At 45.0% G+C, this 12,976-nt stretch overlaps 1 protein-coding gene across 2 annotated transcripts in view; it reads right to left on the bottom strand.

Moving 5' to 3' along the window:
- Window positions 1–12,976, bottom strand: part of LOC126539811 (uncharacterized) — a 152,473-nt gene that overhangs the window by 133,417 nt on the left and 6,080 nt on the right. The window lies entirely within an intron of this gene.

The following is a 12,976-nucleotide window of genomic DNA, read 5'->3' on the forward strand; positions in this document are numbered from 1 at the left end:
ATCATTAAAGGGCCCAAATGATGACGTCGTGAGTCCTCAATAATGTTGGACTTCGTTAAATAATGCATTTGTTTAATCTTTTTTATATCCACCTTTAGGTCGGATGCCCGTGTGTATGTAACCTCAATTTTTTTCGAATGGATCTGATTGCCATTGATTCCGTGGGAACAATGAACCTAATTGGGAACTAAAATTGTCTTCATGCTGCGGTGTTGATGAAATTAACTCGAAGTTTCTAAAAAACTAAGAAGTTTACTCATCTATTTTTCTGTCACACATTTGCACCCAGTCTATTCAGTCTTCTGCACTGCCTTTGGATTGGAAAGTTGGAAAGGTGGTCCCGATCTTTAAATCAGGTAACCGCCTGTCTCTCTAACTACAGACCGATATGCTTAACGTCCATTTTTTGCAAACTACTATAACATGTCATACATTCAAGTGTTGTGCCTTTTCTTGAAATCTTTTCTTTCTTTAGTCCCTCCCAGCTTGGCTGCCGCAAATTCTTCTCTTGCGAAACGCAACTATTGTCTTTCACCCACAGCATTGCTTCTGCCTTAGGCAGCGCGTCTGTTATTGAGTGCATTTTCTTAGATTTCGCTAAACCCTTTGACAAAGATCTCCATCAACTGCTTCTCCTTAAAATTAGCACATTAAATGTATGTCCTAACATCCTTAGGTGAATCGAATCCTTCCTTGCTAACCGTTCTCAGTGTGTGCTAGCCAATGACTACACCTCCCGTACGGTGCTCCGCAAGGCTCTGTTTTAGGTCCCTTATTGATTCTTATATACATTAATGACCTTCCTGATAACATTAGCTCTCCCATTAAATTATTTGCTGGCGATTGTGTTTTGTATCGAGTAATAACAAGTTCAAACGATTCTTGTATTATTCAATCTGACCTTAACGCTATCTCCATTTGGTGTTATAAATGGCTAATGACTACAAATACTAACAAATGTAAAAGCAAGAGAATCTCGCATCATTCTAACACTCCTGTTTGTTATGGTTACATTATTATCCAAGATCAGCTTGATGAAGTTCCTTCATAGAAATATCTTGGTGTTCACATAGCCAGTAACTTCTCCTAGAACTTGCACATTGACTTCATCACCGCGTACGCAAATCGTACTCTCGGATAATTGCGTCGCAATTTCGCTCAAGCTTCTTTACATGTAAAACTGTTGCATTACCAAACTCTCGTCAGGCCTAAACTTGAATACGCGTCGGCATATGGGATCCAGCTCAACACACCTTAATTGACGTCATAGTATCCGTACAAAACCGTTCCGCTCGTTTCATTGACTCCAAGTATCATTGTACAGCTAGCACTTCCTTAATGAAATCGAATAATAGATTGCCAGATCTACTTCTCTGGCAAAAATTTTTTCGCCTCGCCTTGTTTCATAAAATCTTCTTTTTTGCCCATCACTAAAAAGCGAACTTCTTTTTCAGCCTTCCTAGTATCATCTCGCACTGACCACCAGCTTAAGGTCACCATCCCCTATTGTCGCACTAATGTTCTCTTCGACTCATTTTTGTCAAAAACTTGCAGCGAGTGGCACCGTTTTCCCCCTTCCATTGCCTCAGCTGTGGAAGGGCTATCTTTCAAATCAGCATTTATTGACTACCTGATGTAATACCACTACTACTTCTGTTTAAAAACTTGAACTCTATTCTTTTGTATTTGGTTTTAGTTTTTGTAATAGCACCAATATCTTTGTATAGAAATCTGCACTCTGTACTTCTGTATCTATTTCTATTTTTGCATTGTACCCACCCCCTCTCTAACGCCCTTGCGGGCCTTGAGGGTACTGAAATAATTAAATAAATGAATAAATGGTAATACAATCATCGCCACCGCACTTTGATCCAGAATCCTTGGGCTTAGTAGGACTACGCCATAGCCAATAAGCCGCAACGGGGGGTGTATTTGTACTGACATGCCACCATTCATACTACCTGGCACATTCCGCCAGGGTCGATTTCGTTTGAAGTAACAGCAAGGCGCCCTCTGTTCCAATATTGCTGGATTGAACGCGGAAATTCGTTTACGCCAGCTTTTCAACAATTCCAGAAAAAAATTAGGTCGCAATAAAATTTATTTACCGTGAACTCTCAGTTGTACGAACGTCGGTTTATTGAATATTTCAGAATAACGAACTTTTTAAAAATCCCGGCAGTTTTCTTATAGATTCTATGCAAAAATGTTTCACTTAAACGAATTTCGGAACAGTCAATATTTCAGTTTAACGAACTCGCTCAGAGGACCAAGGCTTATTTTTACGATCAGTTCATCGTAGTTTTGCGCCCTGCACTGCAGGTGCAACCGATGCCCGCCCTCATCAAACCGCCGCTCCAGCGGCAATGTAACGTCGCTGGCGCTACAGCGCCCCTGGGGCAAAGCGGCGATCTGTTACACTACAAACCACATGGTGTGTGTTTTTCTCCGACCGGCTAGTCGTGGCATGGTCGTCGTCTCTTTCTTTCCAGTCTCGTCGGTTCCGCGTGTGCACACAAACGACCCATGTGGTGTGTTTTAAATAGGCTCCGTTCACCCTACCAGTTTTAAGTAACAACGGCAATTCGCATACCCACTTTCGACATGAGTGCGACGAAACGGAAGCGGTTGTTTCTCTCGGACAAGCTGGAAATCTTTCAGCGCCTGATAAAGGCAGCATTATAACTGTTATGAACATTGTTCTTGTTGATATGTACAAATTCCATTTCACACATTTCTAACACTATGGATGCCATTTCTTTTGCTCCATGAATCGCACTTCAAACTTTTGACTCTGTATGCCATGTCTTATGTTGGTCTAGTGGATATTCAGTTTAGTGAACTTTCAGTTAAGTAAACTATTTCCTTCGGTCCCTTGAAGTTCACTCAAGTGAGAGTTCACTGTATTTATTTTATTTATCAAATACTGCACACCTTCACAGTGCGCCCCAGCAGGGGTGGCAGAAAAATAAATCTAAAAATAAAAAAATGCGACCACCTGCTAATTTGCCATTCAAGAAACTGCCCTAACGCGTCCACGAAAACTTACTTGAATATTTTTCACGAATATTTACCGGAAATGCATTATTACAGGCAAAAGTATGTTCGCCTCACCTAGGAACTCCTGTGCAAGATGTCATGTTAGCTACTCTCACTGCCTTCATTAGGAATCTGTGTAGCCTAAAAAGCTAAAAATATATTAGGGACTGGGTGAATATTCCATGTTTCGACACGAGTCGAATAGTACACACTAACTACTCGTATTCATGTTCAAAAATAAGTACCTTTTATTTTAGAGTATATAAGTATAACCAAATATTTCGCAATAACCGAATCCTAATGCCTGATTACTGTTTTCCGTCTCCTGAACAAAATATCGGAAATAAGACAACAGAAAAGAGCAAACGTTTGAAAAGCAATGCACTAGTAAGATTGGTAATTCAGGCTAGGTTTTGGATTCATGACAAATGCCCACCTGACAATCTGTGACTGTTTCTATTCTGTCATGTCTTTCTGGCATTTGTAATTTCGTTCTTTTAGCTTTAACGCTACAACATGTGATGTTCTCTTTTGTAAAGTGCACGGCCATCATTCTAGAGGTTTATTTTGCCTTATTGCACAACTTCTGATTGTTTTTTTAAGAAACATTTCTACAGCGGTTTTGAGACATCGTCATGCAGTATACATTATTTCTTGGAAGGCTTCTGTACAACCAGGCTCCAAAGTTATTGAGTGCCTATTCATGTGATATTCTTTATTGAAAACCTGTGATCTTGTACCTAAACCTGATCATTTATGTCTGCCGTTTGCAGTCCTCCCCTTACATAAACCTCAAGAATGTGGAAATCGCGAAAGTGAACATCCTCATCCGGAAGGCCATCAAGATTGCCATAGAAATCTCCGACTGCGCCTGCACAGAATGACTACTCCGCTTAGGTCTCCACAACACCTGGGAGGTGTTAGTCGAAGCACACAACGCCAACCAACTTGAACGTCACAAACTCACTGAAACAGTGAAGGCTACACTCAGAAGTTTAGGTTACACTGAAGGTATGCAATGGCACGACGAGAAAAGGGTAATCCTAGAGACAATTCGAAAGTACATCTCTGTAGCCCCATATCAAGAAATATACATCCAACCCACCATGAAGGAAGAAGAAAAGCCAGAATAGAGACTATTCGAAAAACCTATGGCCGAAATCCGGACACATGATATACCGACGCAGCGAAATATTCGGAAACACCGGCGCATGCTATGAGCGTTGTTGATAGCAAGGGCAAAGAGAGAACGGCAGCTACCATCTTAAGAAGAGAAATAGATGCAGCAGACGAAACGGCAATAGCCCTGGCCATCTCAACGAGCGGGGAGGGAGCAATAATACTCCCTGATTCACAAGCGGCTTGCCGAAGAAGGGCTGAAATTCCGGCCAGTTGGTACATACGGCCAGTTGGCACAAAGTTGGTACTTGAGTCGATAGTCCGCTCGTTGTGGTGTGAACCTTTCTTCTTGTCTGTTGTCTTTTGTGACAAGGCCTGCCCAAAGTTTCAGAAAGGGATAATTTCCAGGCTAGCCCTACAAATCCTCACAACCACGGTAAAGAAGCACCTATCAGATATACAGATCGTTTGGACTTCAGGCCACAAGTGCCTGCTGGGGAATGAGGCAGCCGACGCCTCTACCCTGGCTCACGTTTAGCGGGCTTTCTCGCAGGACGAGCTAAGGAGGAAGAATGAAGTCCGGAAAAAATACACCGATATTTTGCAACACTACAGGCTGGACAGAAGAACTTACCCGCCACCTCACCACAGCCTAACTACGGCAGAAGCAACTAACTCTTAGGAAATTGCAAGCCAGTACCTACTGTTGCAGCGGTGGCGTAGACGTAGAGCATCCGCCACGCGTGCAAGAGGACCGTGGTTCGGTCCCGGTGGCGCGCAATTTCCCACCGGATGAAAAAAAAAACCCGCGTGTTGAAAAAATTGCATAGACAGGCCTGGAGTGCGGCCTGATCCCGGTGACCAGAACCGGTAACGCACTCCCTCACCAGAGCAGGTTGACCACCCTGGTGCAGTACTTGGCCACAACCACCTATATGAATACAACAATCAAACCCCGGCCCTCAGTGTCCAGCAGCTGGGAAGCAACTGACCACGGCGGCGGTCAGACCTGTGACGCAGCAGCGGGTGCTAAGAATCCCTGGGTTCGGACAGGCCGTCATTGGAATCTGCACCTGGCAACCTTTATGCTAGAACTTTATCTAGTGACGCCAGTCTAGCAGTGCTATTGGAGAAATTACAGCGCTGGAAATGGGATATAATAGGGCTCAGTGAAGTTAGGAGGACAAAAGAAGCATATACAGTGCTAAAAAGCGGGCACGTCCTGTGCTACCAGGGCTTAGCGGAGAGACGAGAACTAGGAGTCCGATTCCTGAATAATAAAGATATAGCTGGTAACATATAGGAATTCTATAGCATTAACGAGAGGGTGGCAGGTCTTGTTGTGAAACTTATCGAGAGGTACAAATTGAAGGTCGTGCAGGTCTACACCCCTACATCCAGTCATGATGACAAGGAAGTCGAAAGCTTCTATGAAGGCGTGGAATCGGGGATCGGTAAAGTCAACACAAATACGCTATGCTAATGGGCGACTTCAGTGCCAGGGTAGGCAAGAAGCAGGCTGGAGACAAGTCAGTTGGGGAATATGGCATAGGCTCTAGGAATAGCAAGGGATAGTTATTAGTAGAGTTTGCAGAACAGAATAATATACGCATAATGAATACCTTCTTCCGCAAGCGGGATAGCCGAAAGTTGACGTGGAGGAGCCGGGATGGCGAGACTAGAAATGAAATAGACCTTACACTCTGCGCTAACCGTGGCACATACAAGATGTGGACGTGCTCGGCAAAGTGCGCTGCAGTGACCATGGGATGGTAAGAACTCGATATCGCCTGGACTTGAGGAGGGAACAGAAGAAGCTGGTACATAAAAAGCCGATCAATGAGTTAGCGGTAAGAGGGGAAATGGAGAAATTCGGGATCAAGCTACAGAACAGGTATTCGGCTTTAACTCAGGAAGAGGACCTTAGCGTTGAAGCACTGAACGGCAATGTTGTGGGCATCATTAAGGAGTGTGCAAAAGAATTCCGTGGTAACTCCGTTAGACAGGACACCAGTAAGCTGTCGCAGGAGACGAAAGATCTGATCAAGAAACGCCAATGTATGAAAGCCTCTAACCCTACAGCTAGAATAGAACTGGCAGAACTTTCGAAGTTAATAAACAAGCGTAAGACAGCTGACACAAGGAAGTATAATATGGATAGAATTGAACATGCTTTCAGGAACGGAGGAAGTCTAAAAGCAGTGAAGAAGAAACTAGGAATAGGCAAGAATCAGATCTATGCGTTAAGAGACAAAGCCGGCAATATCATAACTAATATGGATGAGATAGTTCAAGTGGCTGAGGAGTTCTATAGAGATTTGTACAGTACCAGTGGCACCCACGACGATAATGGAAGAGAGAATAGCCTAGAGGAATTTGAAATCCCACAAGTAACACCGGAAGAAGTAAAGAAAGCCTTAGGAGCTATGCAAAGGGGGAAGGCAGCTGGGGAGGATCAGGTAACAGCAGATTTGTTGAAGGATAGTGGGCAGATTGTTGTAGAAAAACTGGCCACCCTGTATACGCAATGCCTCATGACCTCGAGCGTACGGGAATCGTGGAAGAACGCCAACATAATGCCTATTCCTAAGAAAGGAGACACCAAAGACTTGAAATATTATAGACAGATCAGCTTACTGTCCGTTTCCTACAAAGTATTTACTAAGGTAATCGGAAATAGAATCAGGAACACCTTAGACTTCTGTCTAGCAAAGGAACAGGCAGGATTCCGTAAATCTACTCAACAATAGACCATGTTCACACTATCAATCAGGTAATAGAGAAATGTGCGGAATAGACCCAACCCTTATATATAGCTTTCATTGATTACGAGAAAGCGTTTGATTCAGTCTAAACCTGAGCAGCAATGGAGGCATTACGGAATCAGGGTGTAGATGAGCCATATGTAAAAATACTGAAAGATATCTGTAGCGGCCCCATAGCTACCGCAGACCGCCATAAAGAAAGCAACAAAATTCCAATAAAGAAAGGCGTCAGGCAGGGAGATACGATCTCTCCAATGCTATTCACAGCGTGTTTACAGGAGGTATTCAGATACCTGGATTGGGAAGAATTGGGGAAAAAGGTAATGGAGAGTACCTTAGTAACTTGCGATTCGTTGATGATATTGCCTTGCTTAGTAACTCAGGGAACCGATTGCAGTGCATACTCACTGACCTGGAGAGGCAAAGCAGAAGGGTGGGTACTAAAGTAATGTTTAACAGTCTCCAAGAGAACAGCAGTTTAAGATAGGTAGCGAGGCACTGGAAGTGGTAAGGGAATAGGTCTATTTAGGACAGGTCGTGACCGCATATTCGGATCATGAAACTGAAATATTCAGAAGAATAAGAATGGGCTGGGGTGCGTTTGGCAGGCATTGTCATATCATGAACAGCAGGTTGTCATTATCCCTCAAGAGAAAAGTGTATAACAACTGTGTCTTACCAGTACCCACGTACGGGGCAGAAACATGGAGGCTTACGAAAAGGGTTCTACTTAAATTGAGGACGGCGCAACGAGTTATGGAAAGAAGAATGATAGGTGTAACGTTAAGGGATAAGAAAGGAGCAGATTGGGTGAGGGAGAAAACGCGAGGTAATGGCATCACAGTTGAAATGAAGAAAAAGGAATGGGCATGGGCAGGACATGTAATGAGGAGGGAAGATAACCGATGGCCATTAAGAGTTACGGACTGGATTCCAAGGGAAGGGATGCGTAGCAAGGGACGGCAGAAAGTTAGTTCGGCGGATGAGATTAAGAAGTTTGCAGGGACAACATGGCCACAATTAGTACATGACCGGGGTAGTTGGAGAAGTATGGGAGAGGCCTTTGCCATGCAGCGGGCGTATCCAGGCTGCTGCTGCTGCTGATGATGATGATTATTATTATTATTATTATTATTATTATTATTATTATTATTATCTACGTCCATGGGAACTTATTGCACTGAATTTCGACATCTAAACACGGATACATCTGCAAGTACTGTGATGTCCCAGACACCCTATGTCATGTGGTATAGGGATGTGTAGAAAAACATTGCACAGCAGGCATCCAATCACTAACTGATGAGCAGTGGGAGGCCAAGCTCACAGACCCGGACCTGAAGAGAGAGCACAACCTCGTTGAACGGTCACGGGAGATGGCCATGGCACGTGGCTACCTGGAATAAGGAGGCCGTCCACCTAGGGCGCACACTGCGCTTGCTTAGAATAAAATTTTATTCTCTCTCTCACTAGGCACTGCAGATGTAGTGGCAAACTCTCCGGAAATAATAAACATTCTGTCTATAAATATATACGTGTGCGTTTAACTATTCGACCTACATTTTGTATACGTTTCCTATTTCAAAAGTTTCTCATTCGCCCACCTGTTGTTTATACGTATGTGGCAGTGCAGGCTGTGCGCAATGCGGTGGTTGCAGATCCGGCTCCACGAGTGTAAAGGTGTCGATTCATCTACTTTCAATAATATTTATTCAGCAATATTTATTCATTTCTACATTTCTAATTCAGCTTGAGCTAAATTTCGCGGTGCTTTCCTTGACCTCAATGACTGTTGCCTTCGCATGGTCATGATTAATAATGATTGAGCCCCTCGCTTTCCCTTCTTCTTTCGTTTATACAGTGTTTCACGTAACTTTAGCTGATCATTAAAAACAATGTGGTTAACCGCAGCTAGGTGAGGTCAACGAAATATGGTTTGCTGTAATGTGGCGCTCATTAATATATTTTCTTTATAATCCGCTTGATTAGTTAACTGAGATAAATTATTCAGAATTGATAATGTTTACCTTAGGGCTTAGTGGGTTTTGTTACATTGTAGAAGGAGTTCAGAAGATCAATCCAATTTTTTTGTAGCAACGTACCTGCAGCGTGGTGATCTTTTGCGCAGTTTAAATAAAGCCCGCGAAACATTAAATAAAACCACGTGACTGCGCTCATACGCCATCGCATTGCAGCGCTCTCAACCGTGGCTAGGTGCGCGGCCGCAGCTTTCTATAGGCGTCGGCTTCACCACCCGTCAGCGTCTTTGACGGCTGCACGCGGAAAGGAAGTGCCGTTGTCGCTGATAAGCTCGAGGCGTGGTTGAGAGCGTTGCAATGCAATAGCGCATGAGAGCAGTCAGGTTGTTTTATTGACCCCGAAAAAAATATCATAACGCAGCATGTACAGCCGTCAGCACGCTTAACACGAACGCTCCGCAGCGTGGTCGGACCGGCTTGGACTGACGCCAGCGTCGCGAAGTGTTGTGCTCTGTTATCTCGGTATGTTTGCGGCGGATTACGATAGCTGGAGCGCAGCTCGATTTGACTGCTCGTCTTGTCTTTCGCTTGTGCCTGACCGGCGGCGAGTGTGCGCTCACTTGACATGTCCGTTTCGCCTGTGGCTGCGGTCTGACGCGCGTCCAGAGAACACGTTGCGGTTTTCTTATATCGGCAAAGCGAAATGGCGGGCGACAGCTCGCGCGCCTTTCGGGTTTCGCCATGAAGCTGGCGGTTTAAGGAAATGATAAATACGAAAAGGAGAGCAAATGCAGGTTTGTGGCGTTTGTAAAGGTTGGACGATAAATAAATCTGCGAATCCGGTGGCATATTTGTTCATGTATTTTTCTTATATTCTCGCGCGCATCGGAGTGCTCTCGGAGGTGCCATTCGCACCAAAATTGTGACGCAACCGTTCGTCGTACAACGTTCCGGGTGATGTCATACACGCGTGTCTGTGTGTGTGCGTAGTGCTTAAAATTCGAAAAAGACTGACCACCTAAAAAAGCAGGCAGACCCATGCTCTTTGGGAATCGATCTTATGCGAAGCAGTTCGCGGGGAGCCTACCAAGTTAACGAAACGACCATGAAAGCACCAAGGCGTAGGCGTCTAGATAGATAGATAGATAGATAGATAGATAGATAGATAGATAGATAGATAGATAGATAGATAGATAGATAGATAGATAGATAGATAGATAGATAGATAGATAGATAGATAGATAGATAGATAGATAGATAGATACTATCGAAGTGGCAAATGTTTGCCAAGAAACGCATCGCATTTAATAAACTGAATTCGCAAACCGCAACCAAACCTTTATGTCTTCCCTAAATGGCATGTCTTCGCATTCCCATACGTAAGTAGTCTTGACTGCCTCTACCGAATTTTGTTTTATAGGAATATGCAGCCATTTACAATATTAACTGCAGTCTGCATTTTTAAAAACTAGCGAAAACACCATATAAGATACGCGCATTGCGAAATGTCAAGCATGACACTGTGAATAAGATCGGGAACCCGCTGTTTAAGTCACCAAGATGCGACGGCGGTGTCGAGTTACCTTATGTGCAGTTATAAGCTATAACATGCTACCTTTTGGTACATTGCATTTATGGCCAGAGTCTTTCTGCTTACCTAAAAAGTCAGTTTCTTATCCGACAAGGTGCACTTAGCGCTTTTCGCTAACAACTAGACATTAAAAGTTTAGTTTGAATCGCATCCACGTGCCTTTCTTGGTCAGGACACGCGCAGTTCTTATGCCCCGACGCTAGACCTTCAGTGCATCGTGGACTAAACAGGAAGCCAGACATTAACCTGCGAGAGCACTCCGGTGCGCTCTGTCAATGAACATGAACAACTATGCCACCGGATTCGCATATTTATTTATCGTCCAACCTTTACAAACGCCACAAAGCTGCATTTGCTCTCCTTTTCCTATTGATCATTTCCTTAAAGCGCCAGCTTCGCGGCCAAACCCGAAAGGCGCGCGAGCTGTCGCCCGCCATTTCGCTTTGCCGATATGGGGAACCAGCGCTGGATAGGCGGAGCGTCGAAAAGAGTGCGTTGCACGCCGCCCTGGCGACGAAACGCGGCATATCCCAGCCGCTCGACCAAACGACACACACGTGCACGGCCGTATTATAGCTCGTATGTTTCCGTTTTCGCGCCGCTTCAAGTGGACAGTTTTCGTAAAGAAGCTAGCGCCATCAAGTGAAGATATGACGAAAGAAGTTTTTTAAGCTTTATATATTTTTCACAGTGTGTCGAAGCGAGCCCGTGTGTTTCTTTAACGGTTGCGCCGTGTGCCGTTGCCATGCTTGCGTGGCAGCCTGCCTGGCAAATCTAGCAGCTATGGCTCCGGTCGTGCTGCGCTATGATTTCGGAAGTATTAGTTGGCCTGGAGACATTCCATATTTCTCTGGCTAGACATGTTACTGATGTTACTTCGCCACAGCAGTCAATGGAGAAGAAAGCTTTATTGCATCAGCTGACTCGCGCGAGCAAATGTTTGAGTGCTCCGCTGCTGGATCCATAAGACGCTGGCTTCATTTAGCACTAATTACATAAATTTACCGGATGCATCTCAGCGCCGAGCCCTCATCCGCATGCGCATTTTTAAAAACCCATAGGCGGCTTGGTCGCGCGTGTGCCGGTAGTATGCGCACACAACTCATATTACAAGGCAGCTTCCCTCTCACATAATTCTTGGCAATAAATGGATAATATTTACCTGTCGTATCGTTCGCTTGGTGCGGTGGTGTTGGAAGGGGCTTGGCGGGGGGTATTGCGAAGGAAAAATGGTTGGTACATATGCCGGATGGTGCATGCTATTGCTCATTTTGTTTCCGACGAAATGCCGACTGCAGATTCTGCTGTTTGGTACTGTCTGCCACGGCTGACCGTCTTTACTATCGAATAAAGCAAGCATACACGCGAAATTCGATTTAGAAATCAGCCCGACACCGCTTGAGAGGGCGACAAGACGGGAACTTACTCCGCTCGCCTGACTGCTTGGATCCAACGCCGCCTCTGTTCTTGTTCGTAGGGTTTAGATGGAAAGACGCAGAAGGATACATCCTACCTCATCCGACGTAGTTGTGGCGCTTGTATACGCAACAGTATCGTCGGCGTCCTTTTGCTTTCCTTCGTCTTTCAGGGCACGCAACGCCACTACCAGTATCAATTTTCGTCCGTGGGAGCGGCTGCATTGTGCACGTTCTGACCGCCAGGGCGGCGCTGCAGGCGTCGTGAAAACTCCAGCTCTGGTTCCCCATAAGCAAACCGCAACGTGTTTTCTGGACGCGCGTCAAGCGCAGCCTCCAGCGAAACGGACATGTCAAAGGAGCGCACTCTCGCCGCCGGTCAGGCACAATCGAGAGACAAGACGAGCAGTCAAATCGAGCTGCGCTCCAGCTATCGTAAGCCGCCGCAAACATACCGAGATAACAGAGCACAACACTGCGCGGCGCTGGTGTCAGTCCAAGCCACGCTGCGGAGCGTTCATGCTAAGCGTGCTGACGGCTGTACATTGCCACATAAGATCCGATCGGTCGTTTCTGAATGACCGCTACAATGTAGCAAAACGCACTTGGCCTTAAAGTGAATATTCAAAATTTTGCATAATTGATCTTAGTTTTTTAATGAATTAAGCGGAATATTAGAAAAATACTCTGAGGAGCGCCACATGACGGCTGACCATATATCGTTGGTGTCATTCAGCAGCGGTTAATCACTTTTTTAAAAATCCTTTGGTTCAAGGTACATAAAACACACAGTATATTGTCACGTGGTGCCAGTGAAGAACACACTAGCGAAAAGTGTGAATCACAACATTAACCCTTTATTGGGCAAACCTGCGCCCACAAAAGCAAGTGACACTCAAAGCACAAACATAGCGGCGAGGACAGTCGCCAATAGTCGCAATCATACCTGCGGATCAAACAGGTCGCCTGTTTATCGCTGTTTATCAAAGTGTCACTTGGAAAGACCCCATAGCCGAGTGCGCCAATACGTCGGATGATCTTGTATGGTCCTAAATGACACGGGAAAAG

This window comes from Dermacentor andersoni, chromosome 2 (assembly GCF_023375885.2).
Source record: "Dermacentor andersoni chromosome 2, qqDerAnde1_hic_scaffold, whole genome shotgun sequence".
Classification (NCBI taxonomy): Eukaryota; Metazoa; Arthropoda; class Arachnida; order Ixodida; family Ixodidae; genus Dermacentor; species Dermacentor andersoni.